The sequence below is a fragment of the Aedes aegypti genome, chromosome 2 (genome assembly GCF_002204515.2).
Source record: "Aedes aegypti strain LVP_AGWG chromosome 2, AaegL5.0 Primary Assembly, whole genome shotgun sequence".
NCBI classification, from domain to species: domain Eukaryota; kingdom Metazoa; phylum Arthropoda; class Insecta; order Diptera; family Culicidae; genus Aedes; species Aedes aegypti.
Window position 1 is genome coordinate 322,307,254 of NC_035108.1, and position 17,747 is coordinate 322,325,000.

Consider the following 17,747-nt stretch of genomic DNA (forward strand, 5'->3'; position numbering starts at 1 on the left):
GGAGAAACCGTAGACATAACTATACCCAAGTAACCACTACTAGTGGTCCACTAGCCCGCTTATTCGCCTTTTTGAGCTTATACTGCCCATACTCGCATAACAGTCCCATATTATATGGGATTTCATATATAAATGGGACTGTTATGCGAGTATGGGCAGTATAGAGCTGTTATATGGCTAATATGGGGCTTGTCAGCTCTAAAATAGCCCTACATTAGCACTGAGGGCGAATTAAAGTGCTATCTGGTTACTTGGGTAGGATTTAACGAAAAATGAAAAAAATGAGGAAATTTTTGCATGACGGATAAAATTATTTCCCTAATCTTCAGCTTAAATTAATATTTAAAGAAAATACTCTCAACCTTTGACAGTCAAAGGGTCGTCTATTAATTACGTAAGTAGTTTTGTGGAGAGGGGTGTTGAGATTTCATACTCGTCATACAAATTATTTTAAATTTCTATACAAAAAATCTTACCATGGGGGGAGGTGGATCTGAAAACCGCCGAAATCTTCTAATGCAATTAATGGACACTGGCCAGATTTTTCCGCCAAAATTTCGTGAGCGCCCTTCAAAGAATATAAAATTAAGAATATAATGACACATTGATTTGATTTTTTTTTTAATAATGGCACAACTTCATAGATAGCGGATCGTCAATGTATCTAGTGTGGTTACTCTGCTCACTAACAACGCCTTAGATATTCTGAATACACGCTTGAAACGGCTAAAAACGGCAAAAGATGGCTTAAAACAGCCTAAAACGGCTTAAAATGACTAAGAACGGCTTAAAACGGCTAAAAACGGCTAAATACGGCTTAAAACAGCTAAAAACATCTTAGAACGGCTGAAAACGCCTTAAAACGACTAAAACGGCTAAAAATGGCAAAAAAGGCTTATGCGGCTACCAACTGCTAAAAACTGCTTGAAACGGCTTAAAACAGCTTAAAATGTCTAAAAACAGGTTGAAACGGCTTAAAATGACTTAAAACAGCTTAAAACGGCTTAAAATGGCAAATAACGTTTTAATACGGCTAAAATAGCTTAGAAATGGTTAAAAATAACTTAAAACGGCTGAAAACGCCTTAAAATGGCTAAAAACGTCTGAAAATGGCTAAAAAAAGGCTTATGCGGCTGCCAACGGCTAAAAACTGCTTGAAACGACTTAAAACAGCTTAAACGCCTTAAAACCGATTAAAACAGCTTAAAACGACTTACAATAGCTTAGAACGGCTAAAAGTGGCATGAAACGGCTTGAAACAACTAAAAACATCTTAAAACAGCTAAAACACCTTAAAACGACTAAAACGGCTTAAAATGGTTAAAAAAAAGGCTTATGTGGCTTCAAACGGCTAAATACTGCTTGAAACGGCTTAAAACGGCTTAAAACGGCTAAAAATGGTTTAAAACCGATTAAAACGGATTGAAACAGCTATAGCTATGGCTTGAAACCGCTTGAAACGGCAGTGCTTTTGTGCCCGACAAATGTATGGCCAAAATTTCCAACGATATTTTAGATGAATGAAAATACTAAAATTTTATATAGGTTGTGAGGCCGTATACATTTTTAAAAATCTCTCATGATGATTTCATAAATTTTTATACAAGCACCATTATTGTTCACTGGTTGTTGGAAAAGGATATTATAGTTTTCAATTATGATTTATCGTTTACGGCTATCCAGTCAAGTGGAAGTTTAAAACTACTGAAAAGCTAAACATCACATATAGTGTGCAATTGGATTAAATGGACAAATTGAATTGAAATATGTGAAAAAGGTGCTGCCCTGACCGTTATCATCAAAAAAAAAAAAAGTCTCCATAAAATATGTGCTCACCAGCCGTTTTCTATAGCTATGCTGCATGTCAGGGCAAAATTTCAAATACTTAAATCGTAGGGCCCGTTTTGAAGTAACGCCTCCCACAGGCTCAAGCGGTTTAAGACATTACGAAGCCAATTAATTATCATTATTATTGTTCATAAAATATTGGTATAGTCCAACTAGCTGACTTCTCGGATGTTCTAGCAAACTTTTTACTGACCCAGAACTTAAATTTCACTTGCTGAATAATGCTTTATTGGACAAACCATGACACTATAGACCTTTGTCAATATTTTTTGATTATGTATAACATACATTACTAAATTTAGATTTTTCCACAAATTAACAATTTTACTTGTGGGTTTGCTGTGCTTATAAATCACACAAACACGCAAAAGTCCTGGATAAATACAATAGTGTAGGAATTGTATGAATTCATCAACTCATTTTCAAGCTAACTCGTGAAGAAAAACTCTCAATACTTGAAATACACTTAAGAAGAGTAAGAAATATCCGTTTTTATTTGGTTTTAATGAACTGTAACACTAGCAGAGCTTATTTTTATATGTCTGCCCTAAAAATTAATACTCACATCAAATCTCTCTTAAAAAAATCTACCCCATAACCCAAATCACTTCCTAGAATGCATTAGCCTGAATGCCATCACCTTTAACCCACCATTACGTCGAAATCTATTGACCCGAAAATATAGTTACATTGAAAGACATTGCCTCGTGATTGCATTCTAAGAAATGGAACTCGAGGTGAGGGTCTTCAGGTTTATGCCATCCATGGTAATGGAATGCTGGGTTATCGATATATAAAATATAGATATATGAAATATAGTAAATACAGAGTTGTTCATCAATTTTGTGTAATTTCCAGTTTCAGTTAAAGGAAAATCGTATTTTTTTAAGGCCCTGTTACCATAATTTGATTTGCATTCTACATAAACTGAATATTTCTCTGTTAACTTTCATGTTATTCGGTCACAAACTTCGTCTGTGAAGTAAAAACTCACCAGCTACTATAACCAGTGAAGGCAAATGAATAAAACGTACTTTGGGAGCTTCACAAAGTTTTCCAAGCTGACGAAGACAAATATTTTAAAATGTAGTTATGTAAGTGCTATAATTGCTTTACACTTTGGATAATTATCTTTCATTTTGTATCGCTGCTTTTAACGTCGTTGATTCCATTTTCTTCCATACACTACTTACACTGAAAAACTTATTAAGTTTGTAATATGTATAAGTATGTCCACCAAGTATGGTGGATTGCTACCTATAACCGAAAGTATTCTTTGACGTACACACTTAGCTCTTACGGTGAATTTCACCGTAATCTCAACAGCTGAACAGTTCGGTGAAATAAAACACCGTAATTCCGTCGACATTTTACGGATTCCGGTGATTTTTCACCGAATACTGTAAAAATTTACCGTACTCCGTTAATTTATTTCACCGAACTGTTCAGCTGTTGAGATTTTTACAGGAATCCGTAAAATAATTTAAGTGTGTATACTTACATTTCGGTATCAATGAGTTGCATTTAAAATAATTTGAATCGTGAGTACATGGGCTCACCAAACTATCCAGAATATTGTGCTACAAAAACTAATTTGGTTACATGATGAAATTGGCTCCGCAATGCCTTATAGCGCTTGAGTCTATGAAAAACCAGGTTATTGTGAAAAAGGCTAATGGCAAGTAAGTGCAATGTGTCATTGAAAACATTTGAACATGAATAACTGTTTTAGAATGCATAATTATCATATTTAAAATTAGTGTGTTTAATGGTTATACCTCCAAAAGGGCGTAACTCAAAATTTCGTCATCTTCTCATTCAAAATAACCAAGTAAACAAATTTTGAACAAAATATTGATAATATATTTCACCTGATAATTCTTTTGAATTTTTGGACTTATATAATCAAAAGGTCGTAACTTAAAAACGGGCCTTACGGAAAAAAAAATCGAATTTTGCCCAAACATGCAGCATAATTACACTGTTCGACAAAAAAAGTCGATATGAATGCACAGAGACCGGACACCCCGGGCTTGAAAGTATAAAAATAAACAAAAATAATGGCGTTTTCAGAATGTTCGTGTCTGCCCCAGGTCATTTTTAAAATATACTTGAACTTTTTGCATTTTTTTATTTAAAAATCTAATCTAATCAATAAACCGACACAGTGTTTTATATTCAGGACAGGGGAATTCATGTGCCATATAATGTTTTCAACTTTAAATACAATATGAAGAGTTGTAATAAGATTTGCAGGGAGCCCTCCCCCCTTTTTTGTACCCTCCCCATTTTTAAAGTATCGAAAATGATGGAATATTTGATATACAGGGGGTTGTCAAAATAACTGGGACAGGCAAAAATTGGGCCAACTTTGGAATGCTGTAACTTTGACAAAAATTGACCGATTTCAATTCTTTAAGAAGTAATGGACGGGTCAACTAATCTTATTTTGAGGTGCATCCACGGAGATAAACTATGATTACCGGATACCGGTGATAATCCGGATTTCCGGAAGCATGTCTTATGCAGTAAAATTATGACGTGTTTTTAGCAAAGGTCTCGGCTAAAAAATCAAAATTTTACTACACATGAAGATAGAAGATCTAATTCTGAAGCGATTGGTGCGCCAAGTATTAATATTGGTCCAGAAACAACCAATATATGGCCATTTCCCCGGAATCGGTGCCGGTAGTGGATCCGAATTGGGATCAAACAATTTATTCACTCAAAATATGTCGCGCAATATTGTTTTCTCCCTAGCTTATCATAAAATACCCTATTATAAGTTGAAAATGAGTCTTGTACAGATTTGGCCACTCATGGCACCGCCCAGTGCCCCGGGGGAACTTTGCATAGGGGACATTTCGATTTTGACACCAAAGCATATCATGCGACGGCTCATTCTTCATGTCTTGTCGTAAATAGGGCAACTGTAGACTCAAAATGGATAGTTGACTACAGTGACTACTTCCGGAACCACCGGATGTCCCCGAGGGAACCTGTAATTAGGGACAATTGAAATTGAACTCCAATACATATCGTGTGACAGTTCATTTTTCATGTCTCGTGCTAAATAGGGCTATTGTAGACCTAAAATGGATAATTGACTACAGTGGCCAATTTTGGGACTACCGGAATTTCCCGGAGGAACTTGTCATTGGGGACATTTCTGTTTTTACACCAAAACATATCATGCGACGGCTCTTTCTTCATGCCTTGTCGCAAATAAAATAACTGTAGACTCAAAATGGGAATTTAATTGAATTGGTCACTTTTGGGACTATCGGGTGTCCCCTAGGGAACCTATGATTAGGGACAATTGGAACTGAGCTCCAATACTCATCGTGCAACGGCTCATTCTTCATGTTTAGTCATGAATAGGTCAACTTTAGACCGAAAATGGATATTTAACTAGAATGGCCACTTTGGGGACCTCCTATAGTTCCCTAAGTAACCTATCACTTTTGGGACCACCGGAATTTCCCGGAGGAATCTGTCATTGAAGACATCACAGCCTCCCTCAGGGATATCCGGTGGTCACAAAAGTGGCCACTGTAGTCAACTATCCATTTTGAGTCTACAGTTGCCCTATTTACGACAAGACATGGAGAATGAACCGTCGCATGATATGTTTTGGTGTCAAAATCGAAATGTCCCCTGTGCAAGGTTCCCCTGGGGCACTTGGCGGCGCCATGAGTGGCCAAATCTGTACAAGACTCATTTTCAATTTATAATAGGGTATTTTATGATCAGCTAGGGAGAAAACAATATTGCGCGACATATTTTGAGTGAATAAATTGTTTAATCCCAATTCGGATCCACTACCGGCACCGATTCCGGGGAAATGGCCATATATTGATTGTTTCTGGACCAATTTTAATACTTGGCGCACCAATCGCTTCAGAATTAGATCTTCTATCTTCATGTGTAGTAAAATTTTGATTTTTTAGCCGAGACCTTTGCTAAAAACACGTCATAATTTTACTGCATAATACATGCTTCCGGAAATCCGGATTATCACCGGTATCCGGTGTCATAGTTCATCTCCGTGGATGCACCTCAAAACTAGATTAGTTGACCCGTCCATTACTTCTTAAAGAATTGAAATCGGACAATTTTTGTCAAAGTTACAGCATTCCAAAGTTGGCCCAATTTTTGCCTGTCCCAGTTATTTTGACAACCCCCTGTATATCAAATATTCCATCATTTGCGATACTTTAAAAATGGGGAGAGTACAAAAAAGGGGGGAGGGCTCCCTGCAAATCTTATTACAACTCTTCATATTGTATTTAAAGTTGAAAACATTATATGGCACATGAATTCCCCTGTCCTGAATATAAAACACTTTGTCGGTTTATTGATAAGATTAGATTTTTAAATAAAAAATGCAAAAAGTTCAAGTATATTTTAAAAATGACCTGGGGCAGACACGAACATTCTGAAAACGCCATTATTTTTGTTTATTTTTATACTTTCAAGCCCGGGGTGTCCGGTCTCTGTGCATTCATATCGACTTTTTTTTGTCGAACAGTGTTATAGGAAACGGCTGGTGAGCACAGATTTGATGGAGATTTTTTTCTGATAATAACGGTCAGGGCAGCACCGTGTACCCGTTTTCTCGGTGAGAATCGAATTCTCCCCTCCTAATTCGCTAGGGCACGTTACCCCTACGCCGCGGACCTATGAACGCAGAAGTTAACCTGAATTCGATTTCAGCTCAATGATCTCGTGGTCCTTTTTCGTGAAGCGCAAAGCAAAACCTAATAATTAATACATTCTAGGCCTAGGCCTAGGCCATTACAATAGAAAGCATTGTGTTTGGATGGGCATCTAATTCTACAGAAAGAGATGCGCTTTGCTAAAGACGACCACGTGATTATTGAGCTGAAATCGAATTTAGGTTAACTTCTGCGTCCATTAGTCCTCTCGGGGTGTAGGGTTGTCACCGAGAAAATGAGTAACCTTTTCGCAAATTCCAATTCAATTTGTACATTTAATTCAATGGCAAAGTATATGTCATGTTCAGATTTCCGGTAAACATTATTTTGCTAAGATAATGACCTTCAACGGCTATTGGTGAAGCAGTTTGTAGACAAACAATCCAGAAGTGTAACTGTGTTTCTTCATTTGTCCATCTCTGCAAGGCAACACATTTCTAATGCAGATATCATGTCTTCCACTAACTCGGTTGCCATCTCTTCTTGGTCGACTCAGGCACCACAATTGTTCACACACATTCACATCTGCTGGCGCTCCAGTCTGATTAGTTTCCATTCCAGTGACCAACAGAAGCGTTAGCACAAGCTGTCGCCCTTTGACCACAAACATGAACTCTTGGAGTCCGCTCCGCACACAAACTCACTCACGTCGAACGAATCGTACCTTACCTACGCACAGGGTCGTATTGAGGGGGGTGGTCGAAGAGAAATACCCCTCGTAAACTCTGAAGAAGGCCATAAGAAAAGCCCTGTACAAAATTTCAAATTTGTGTTCTCTATTTTCTCAAGTGTCTTAACTGATTTATCAAAATTTTATTCAACACGAAAACGTGCAGCCCTTTAAGATTTTTACTAAGAAAAAAATTAAAAATGATTGAACCGTTGTTCTTTTCTCGAAGGATTGGACGACAATCACTCCGTTTATTCGTTCAAGTATGCCTTAAATATAATTGCACATTTGACCATAAGTGTTTTGAATTTCTTTCTTCTACGCTCATTTTTGAATCTACCGGTTGAATTTGGTGTACTTCCTACGATATTTTATTAACACCACTTTCGCGCCAGATATCAATTCATTGTCTTAAGAACATACATTTGTTTTTCAAACAACTTTTCAATATGCGCTCCCTGTTGTAATGTTCTTCTTCTTATTTCTGGCGTTACGTCCCCACTGGGACAGAGCCTGCTACTCAGCTTAGTGTTCTTATGAGCACTTCCACAGTTATTAACTGAGAGCTTACTATGCCAATGACCATTTTTGCATGCGTATATCGTGTGGCAGGTTCGAAGATACTCTATGCCCTGGGAAGTCGAGAAAATTTCCAACCCGAAAAGATCCTCGACCGGTGGGATTCGAACCCACGACCCTCAGCTTGGTCTTGCTGAATAGCTGCGCGTTTACCGCTACGGCTATATGGGCCCCTATTGTAATGTTGTAATACCTGTAAATGAATCAAAATAAAATTTTGAAAATGATTCTGAAGTTTCCTCCCCTTCCCATAGAATATCAAGTGTTGAAACATTGGAAGAAATATCAAGTTTAATATAATTTTAGACAAAAACCGTTGCAATATTCTATTGCCACGATTAATGCGTTATATATATATTAAGGTTAAGTTAATTGAAAGCGTTTATTTTTTTTTCCTTAACATAGTTATCAACATAGTAACTAACTAACATAGTTCATCAAAATTCAGATCAAATTTTAAATTTTATTATTTAATAATTTCTCATATCTGAAGGTATTCGGACTTGTGGTAATTAGTATCATTACCTTGCACAACAACCAAAATCGTTAAAATGAATTTTCTGTTCGTTCTATTGTGTCAACAATGTTTTTTGGGCAGAAGGCCCCCATAAAACTGTGGCCCCTGGGTCACCTTTGTATATTCGGCCCTGCCTACGCATATTTGCCATTCGAAGCTATTATGGAATGGTCGGTATCCCACAATAACGAAAGGCTAAATCGCTCCATTTTCTTGCCGGTCGGTCGGTGAATCCAAATCCATATGATTCTTGTGGGTGGACGAGGATGGTAAACCCATCTGGATGCCGGAGCGGCCAAACATTAAACACAGATGTGCATTTACAAGACGGCTCTAGATCAAGATTTACAGGTGAATGGGACTGACGTTGGGTCCGTTTCAGCCAAGAGAAGGAGAGGCATTGGATTGGATTGAATTTCTAAATAAAGCTCTGCCTGAGTTTGCGGCAGTCTCGGTCAGTGGGATACTGGAAATCTTCTCCGTTTATGCTGTGAGAAGGCCAGAAGAAGGCCAATGTCCTATTAGAAAACACATGGAGGTGAGGTACATTGTTTACTAAATTCTGGTTAGCTTGGCAAGGGTAAGGAAACTTGAGCTCATTTGTTTTGTTTGCGACAAGTACGAAAATGCCTTCCTGAAATTTGATGTATGCGTTGTAGACATTTACACTCGAAATTCTAACATAAATTAAACCAAGAATATTGCAGATAGAAGAAACACTCCGACTCACTGTAACCGTTCACTATTGATAAACGTTTTGAGTACATCTTTCGTTAAGTACCATAACGACGTAACTGCAGTAATTGATTTCTTATAATCTTGTTTCTCTTTCGCCATGCAAAATGACTCTATAATATGTAGCGAAATATTCCAATGAACTGTTTCAATTGCTCTGTTTTCATTTTTTAAACATCATTTGTGAATGGGTTGCAAAATCGTGAGTCGACAACCAGGAAGGAGCGTCCAACATAGCTCTGGTCCTCGCAAGCCCCTACCTTACGCTTTCACGGGTCAAACGATGACAAAGACCGCTAGCTAAGGGTTGCGTACTTAGCTGGTAGTGCAACCTGGGCACTGTTGTCCTTCTGACATCAGCTAGAGTGAGGGTGTGCGTCCCGAGCGTCTGTTCACCATGAGGTGAACAGCGTCTGTACTGGTATCCAGCGGCTGAGTATGAAATGTTGTATCACGTCAACTAACCTAAGATGGCAGCCCCATCAACGTGATGTAGGTAGCGCAACCCCAGTAAGGTAGCATACCGAATGTCTCACCTACCACGAAAAATGGAGAAAGGAGAATTGACGAATGATATTTTCGGCAACCTTCCTGGCAACGAATTAAGCAGCACCTACTTCACACGCAAAGATATTCGGATGCACACCTGGAGGCATCCAAATGGTGATACATATTTGCAACCAGATAGACTATATTCTGGTGGATGACCGACATTTCTCAGATGTCATCGATGTTAGGAGTTTCAGGGATCCTAACATTGCTCGGATCACAACCATTTTTTTACATATTGCATTTCATTTGCCGCAGCAATTCAGATTTTTACAGGTGAGCTGATTTAACCTGCTTATAAGAGAAAAAAAAACACGTTTTCAATTTACTATACCTAACTTAACCCAAACATATAACGCATTAATTGTGGCAATAGTAGATTGTTACGGTTTTTGCCTGAAATAATTAATTATTTTATTTGAAATTTATTCCAATGTTTCAACATTGGATATTCTATGTAACTCATTTGTACTATACCAGGGAGGAAGCTTCAGAATCATTTTCAAAAAACTGATCACTACCTCGTTGTCAGTAAAATTCGAGCGCGGTTATCAACTGTAGCGAATTCAAGACCACAGCGAACAAAGCGATTCAATATCCAGCGCTTTTCAGCAGACGGTGTTACAGCTGAATACCTCCAAAAGCTGCACGAGCGGATAAGTGAGGTCAATGTGAGCAAAAACTTCAACAATCTATGGGATGAAATTTATGGAGTGGTGAGTGAAACAGCGCAAGAAGCGATAGGTACTTTTCGAAGACGCCCCAGAAGTGGATTGTTCGACGAGGAGTGCCAGAGGGTGACGGAAGACCCAGACAACCAGAAGTTGCATGAAACTTCACGTAATAACTCGTTAATTCATACAAACTACATCAAACCCGTACAACAGTTCGTTTATATATTTTGTTTCGTCTCGTACACTCGTACAAAGTAATTCGAACCAATCTGTAGCATCTGTCAAATCAACATTTGTCATTATAAGTTAAGTCGCATAGGGGCCCAGATAGCCGTAGCGCTAAACGCACAGCTATTCAGCAAGACCAAGCTGAGGGTCGTGGGTTCGAATCCCGCCAGTCGAGGATCTATTCGGGTTGGAAATTTTCTCGACATCCCAGGGCATAGAGTATCTTCGTACCTGCCACACGATATACACATGCAAAAATGGTCAATTGGCATAGAAAGCTCTCAGTTAATAACTGTGGAAGTGCTCATAAGAACACTAAGCTGAGAAGCAGGCTTTGTCCCAGTTGGGACGTAACGCCAGAAAGAAGAAGAAGAAGTCGCATAGAATCACAGGTTAGTGAGGTAGAAAATGTATGCACTCGCATTGTATGCTATTATTCATCACATTATATATGCACGTATATCGTCTCCACTGTTGTACGTAAAAGGCCTTTTCGCGGCATCTTATAAGTGAAATTTTGCACATACAAAGCATCCAGGTGATTTCGTTATACCTACGTACATTTTGGTTGTCTGGGGAGAAGAACGTGGAAGCAAGATCAACCGAAAAGCGAATCCATCGCAGGAAGAAAAAAGAGTATGATGAGAATGTGCCGAGGCGTAAAACTGTATGGAACAGAACGATGTGCAACGACCGTAAAGATAATTTGCTGACAGATAAAACGATGATGGCTGTCAGGTGGAAAGAGCACTTCGAAACGTTACTGAATGGAGGGAACAATAGAGCATCGGAGAACAGAATGAACATCGACAACGATGGTCATGCTGTGGAGCCTCCATCACTAAATGAGGTTAAGAAGGCGATTAAAGATTTGAAGAACAACAAGGCTGCTGGGAAGGATGAGCTCCCGGCCGGTAGTGAGCAGCTGCATAGAATCATTCACCATATACTACTAAGGATATGGGAGGAAGAAGAACTGCCTGCTAGCTGGATGGATGGCCTCATTTGCCCTCTCTTCAGAAAAGGGCATAGATTGGAGTGCGCCAATTACTGAGGAAAAACGCTCTTCAATTCAGCATACAAAATAATTTCACGTATATTGAGACCGGTTGAAGTTTCCATCGTCGGCGAATACCAAGCAGGTTTTCGTGAGGGCCGATCGACGTCGGATTAAATGTTAGCCCTGCGACAGATCCTCGATAAATTCCGGGAGTACAACTTGCAGACTCATCATCTGTTCATTGATTCCAAGGTGGCGTACGATTCAGTTAGAAACCAGTTGTGGGAAATAATAATGGAACATGGTTTTCCGACGAAGCTGATTAGACTGATTCGTGCAACGTTGGGAGGATCGAAATCAAGTATACGGGTTGGGGATGAGATTTCAACATCCTTCGTAACCTTAGACGGATTGAAACAGGGCGATGCACTTTCAAACCTATTGTTCAACATAGCGCTAGAAGGAGAAATAAAGAGAGCTTACGTGCATAGAAATGCCACTATTATCACACGTTCGTAAATGCTCCTTGGTTTTGCGGACGATATCGACATAATCGGGATTGATCGCCGAGCCGTGGCATACGTGCCTTTTAAAAGGGAGGCAACACGAATTCGGCTTATTTTTAATACCACAAAGACAAAGTATATGGTAGCTGGTAGACACCGTGGGCCCATAGGTGATGTTGGTAGTAAGGTGGTGATAGTTTTGAAGTAGTTGAAGAATTTGTGCACCTTGGAACTCTAGTGACTTGCGATAATGATGTTACCCACGAGGTAGAAAGGCGTATTGTAGCTGCGAGTCGGGCTTTTTACGGACTTCGTAATCAGCTAAAGTCCCGCAGCTTACTAACGATGATCAAACTCGCGTTGTACAAGACTCTAATTCTTCCGGTTGCTCTGTACGGTAACGAATCTTGGACGTTGAATGAGGTCGACCGGAGAGCTTTTGGGGTCTTTGAACGTAAAGTGATGCAAACAATACTTGGCGGTAAATTGGACAATGGCATCTGGCGACGTCGCACGAATCACGAGTTATACCAAGTCTATAATGAAATAGATATTGTTAAGCGTATAAAACACGGCAGGCTGCGGTGGGCTGGTCATGTAGCTCGCATGTCGGAGGAACGTCAAGCTAAACTAATATTCAGCAGAGAACCAGGGAGAGGCCGTCGCCTCCGTGGAAGGCCGCGCACCAGATGGCTTTTTGCAGTTGAAGAGGATTTAAGGTCGCTTAACGTTCTGGGACACTGTAAGTAATTGGCCCAGGACCGGGTGCAATGGAGAAGGCTTCTTCATTCGGCGTAGATTCAACGCAATAGCTAAGAATTGTTGCCCATCAAGTATCAAGTAAGTATCATGTTCAGAAAAAGTGGCAATCAGCATAACGCAGCATAACTGTCAAGCACGGTGGCAGGAGATGGCGGTTTTGTTTTTGGTCGGACGATGACGTGTGAAGGGGAATGTTACGAACCGCGTAGTGCGAGTGACGCATTTTGGTATTCCGGTATTATTAAGCCGGAGAAAAGTGTCCGGAAAGTGTTTCGTCGTCAAAATCAGCTGGAGGATTGTTCCCAGCACCGTGGGGAGTACCCGTAGTGAATCCCAACGGAATAGTGCCATCCCGCGGTTCGTGAACGAGTGAAGTGCAGTGAAAGTGCTGTACCGTGAGGGTAAGGACCGCCACCATAGTGGGAAGCTAATTGTCAAGGAGCTTTCGCTTCCCGGCGGTCTAGTCAAATGTCCTACACCCACCGTTCTCACTGTGCGAGCCAATAGAGTTTCTCGCCTCCACAGTTAATCGCTAAGGAGAACAAAGGCAAGTGCGTACAAAGGGGCCCAGATAGCCGTAGCGGTAAACGCGCAGTTATTCAGCAAGACCAAGCTGAGGGTCGTGAGTTCGAATCCCACCGGTCGAGGATCTTTTCGAGTTGGAAATTTTCTCGACTTCCCAGGGCATAGAGTATCATCGTTCCTGCCACACGATATACGAATGCGAAAATGGCAACTTAGGCAAAGAAAGCTCTCAGTTAATAACTGTGGAAGTGCTCATAAGAACACTAAGCTGAGAAGCAGGCTCTGTCCCAGTGGGGACGTAACGCCAGAAAGAAGAAGCGTACAAAGGGGCGTACCAACTGTGGCAGAATTCTGTGGAATCTGCTGGGACTGTCTACGGCGAGTAGGCTAGACAGTTCGGTGTTTATCACCTGCGTCGCTTGTGCGACAAAGGAGTCTTTCCCCTTCCCCTAGCTAATAGCCAAGGACCGCCGCTTCGGTGGCGTTCGTGTCCACAAAAGTGAAGCAGGAGTAAGAAGCCGACGACCACCGTCACCGCTGCTAACTACGAAGGGCCCCAACGAGTGCCGTTGCAAGAAGGAGAGAAGATAAGGTCAGAAGTAGAATATAGGTTTTTAAATTGACCATTTACTTTTTTTCCCCCATTTTAATTCCATCCGAAGTCCAAGTAAGTAAAAGTACCCTGTCGTTTCTTACAATACTGCTAATCTTCATCCGATGGAAGCATTCCGAGAAAATACTAGTGATTTTGTTTATTTGGGGTTATGCACCTTATGGCCATGGGTAAGATTATGGGTAGCAGATATCAGACTTGAAATGGTAGAAAAACTAAGCTTCAATGAAAACATAATGAAGCCTTAGGTGCCGGTAATATTTTGCTATTTTTGATTAATCGGTTTATTATGACCTCCAGTTAAGTAACATTCGTTAAATAAATACCGTAATCCGGCGTAACATTGATCAGCGGGGTAACATTGATCGGTATGACCCTTCTCATAGTAAGTTCGAATTATTATTTATTTATGGAATATTTCCATAGAATGAATGGCGCTTCTGTTTCTTACAATCATAAGCTAATAAAAAATTGAGGTTTTTCGAAAATTGCGTTTTGTTCATACGTAAATTTATCAAATTTTAGAATCAATGATTTTTATCATTATGGATGACACTAGCGAAGATTAATGTCTCACACGCGTTCTGAAAATAGTATGAGCAAGGAAAATGCGATTGTTACTGAAAATGGCATCGCCGAAAACGATTCCGTTGTCAAATCATTCAGAAGTTTATTCAATTAAGCAACATTAACGAATTACTATTAAGAATGCAGAAGTTCCTTAGAAAATTGCTTACTTTAAAGCGACTTCCCCGATTCAAAGCGATTTTATTTTTGAAATAACTCGAAAAGTAAATGACTTCTAAGAGTTTGGTCTTTATATTCGGCTTCAGGGGCCATGATTTAAGTAAGCAACGACATTTTCAATGTTACCAAACATTGTTTACATGGGTGGTCAATGTTACACCATATAAGCTAAATAAAAAAATATGTACTAATAACATTTATTTAAACATACTTAAATCTTTTGAAAACCAACATATAGTATATAGTCACGAGCAGTGGGTGATAGTACTTGTTTCAAAAATATGAAACTTACGACATTTGCATTTTCAAATGAAATATTTAAGAATTTAAGAAATACAGTTAACTCTCCCTTACTCGATATTCTGTATCTCGATATTTCCCCTAACTCGATGGAATGCGCGGTCCCTTCAATCTAGCATACTTTGATCCCTCTGTAAGTCGATACCTCTCTAACTCGATGTTCCCTAACTCGATGCGATCTGTTTCAGTTTCCTATGAAAGTTTACCTCTCTAACTCGATATTTTCATGAAAATTTCCAAATATTCTCCAGATGTTAATAAATTTCATAAATTTGATAATTATGATTATAGTGATAGTAAAATGGTTCACAAGTCATTTACGGGTGATAAAAAAATAAATTTTAGAAGACTATACAAAAAGTGTCACGTTGCCAAATGTACAAAAAATTTACTATTTTTCACATATAATTTACTATTTTGAATGTACTTTGTCGAATCAATCAAAATTTCAAAAATTGAAAAATTATGTTCTGTATCTCGATACCTCCCTAACTCCATGGTCCCTTCAATATCGAGTTAGGGAGAGATAACTGTATTACAAAAACTTATCAATGTTACCCCGCATTACGGTACATGAGCGGTTCCACAGAAAATCACGACTTTTTTTCTCAAATTTCATTTTTTTTAATTTGGATGAAATTTTGCACATACCGTTTTGATTCATATTACGGACAGCTTCAAATTCCGGACACTCTCGTTTGTATGGGAAACATTTCACACGAAATGTTTCAATTTTCGCCGTCCAAAAGTTCTCATTTTCGAGGCTCGTTTTATTAGGTTTTTTTCATAAATATCATTGCAAATTTATAATGCCCAACTACCTTAGACGTCTCTTAAGTGGTTGAACGATTTCAATTGATGATTTGACTGTTCCATTAATGATTATCATGAGCTGTCCGTAATTCGAATCAAAGCGTCCGGAATATGAGGCAAAAATGAGGGAGCGTCCGGAATAAGAATCATGAAAAGGCCACACGTTTTGATTTATTTAAAATTTTTCAAGTTGCGGACGCGTATCCTTTACCCACCATCCGAAAGTTAAGGGCTTCCGACGCTCGATAACGCTAAAAAATCATACAGAATGATTTATTTTGTTTGGTCCAAGCTGGGTTATACTTCACTGAGGCCTTAAGTGTCCGTAATACGAATCAAAACGGTATAGAAAATGCCCAAAAATGCCTTTTTCTATTATCGGTTCGCCATTTTGACTCTAGGGGATTTTTTTTTATTTCCGTACGGGTTTGGGCCGAAAGGTCTCAGATTTTCATGAAAAATATCATCCATTCCGACTTATACTTCATTAAAACCAATCCCATATCTTTTTTTCAGATGTTTTAGAAAATTTGCAATTGCTTTGATAAAAAATCTTTGTTTTTCCGATGCTTCGATTGAAATATGGGTTTTCAAAGAAAAGGCTTATATGGTCATTTTCCTCAAAATTGGCCATAACTCAAAAACTAAAAATAAGTACATTTCATAAATTTCAGCGATTAAAGCTTATGACATTACCTTCTCAAAAATATATATTTGAAAGTTTTCCACTAATTCGAACATAGTTTTTTCCGGCTTATCTTTACGAATTTTCTCAACGGTGGAAAATTTTGTGAAAAACTGTTTCCAGTTAATATTTTTTTTTATTTCTGAGCAAATTTGCTTTCATTTTTATAAAAAAAACTTAGTTTCTACGATGCTTCGTTCTTGAGTTATGATTTTTCAAAGTAAGCAGTGTCAAAGGAAAACAAAAAAATTCCAACTGAGTTTTCCGGGAAAATAAGCGACCCTGAATTTTTCTCATTTTTTTCTATTCATATATTGATGAGCCCTGCCTGTGGAAAAAGTTTCATGAAAATCTGAGACCCTTCGGCCAACTTTGTACGGAAATAAAGAAAAAAAAAACCCTCTAGCCTTACTTTTGAGAAGGGCCTAAGCAAAAAATCCTTAATAATTTTCAAAAAATTATAACTTAGAAACGGTTTGTCCGATCGGTTTGGTGTCTTCCGCAAAGTTTTAGGTTATTGTTGGGACTATCTGAAAAAAAATAAGCACTGTAAAAAAAAGTTGTAATTTTTTATGTTTCGAAAATGAAGCTTAAAAATCAATTTTCTCAAAAATCGTATTTTTGATTTATTATAATTTTTTTTAATTTATTTTTATATGTTAAAGAAGACAAAAAATGAAGTCTTTTACACAGTGGGTCAAGATGGAGAATTCATGAACAAAAACGTTATGATTTTTTAAAACAGGTGCATTTTTGAAAATGGTCATAATAAACTTTTGAAATGTTTTTCAACTCGATTTTATGAAAGTACGAAAAAATTTACAACAAAAATGGTGTGCGAGAAAATCAGGTTAACTTTTACCGTTTTAAAGATACATCGATAATAATACAAAACTATGATATAATTTTCAATTTTCGGTCATTTTCGAATGTTTTTCAAAACTCATAAGCCTAGAAATTTGTTCATTGTCTGAAAGAGCAGATAATTTTTGACTAAAATGTGAAACAACTTCCTTAGAAAAAAAGTTATTAGAAGAAATGAATGAAAAATTTGTTGATGAAATTATTTTTCAACAATGGGTCACAACTGATAGATGCGATATAGAGACGTTCACAAAACAGAAGGAGGAGTTTGTTTCCTATTTCATTCAAAAGTTAGAAAAATTGATACCACATGATTTAATTAAAAAAAAGCAGTCTACATTTTTGAAAAATAAAAAAAAAATAACTTGCAGGAAAGAGAATTTGTAGCTATATGTGATTTTTCAGAAAATTACA

The 17,747-nt window shown here is 38.3% G+C and overlaps 1 protein-coding gene across 1 annotated transcript in view; it reads right to left on the minus strand.

Annotated features, from left to right (window-relative positions):
• The window catches only part of LOC5564147 (out at first protein), a 323,500-nt gene that overhangs the window by 177,037 nt on the left and 128,716 nt on the right, over nucleotides 1–17,747 (minus strand). The window lies entirely within an intron of this gene.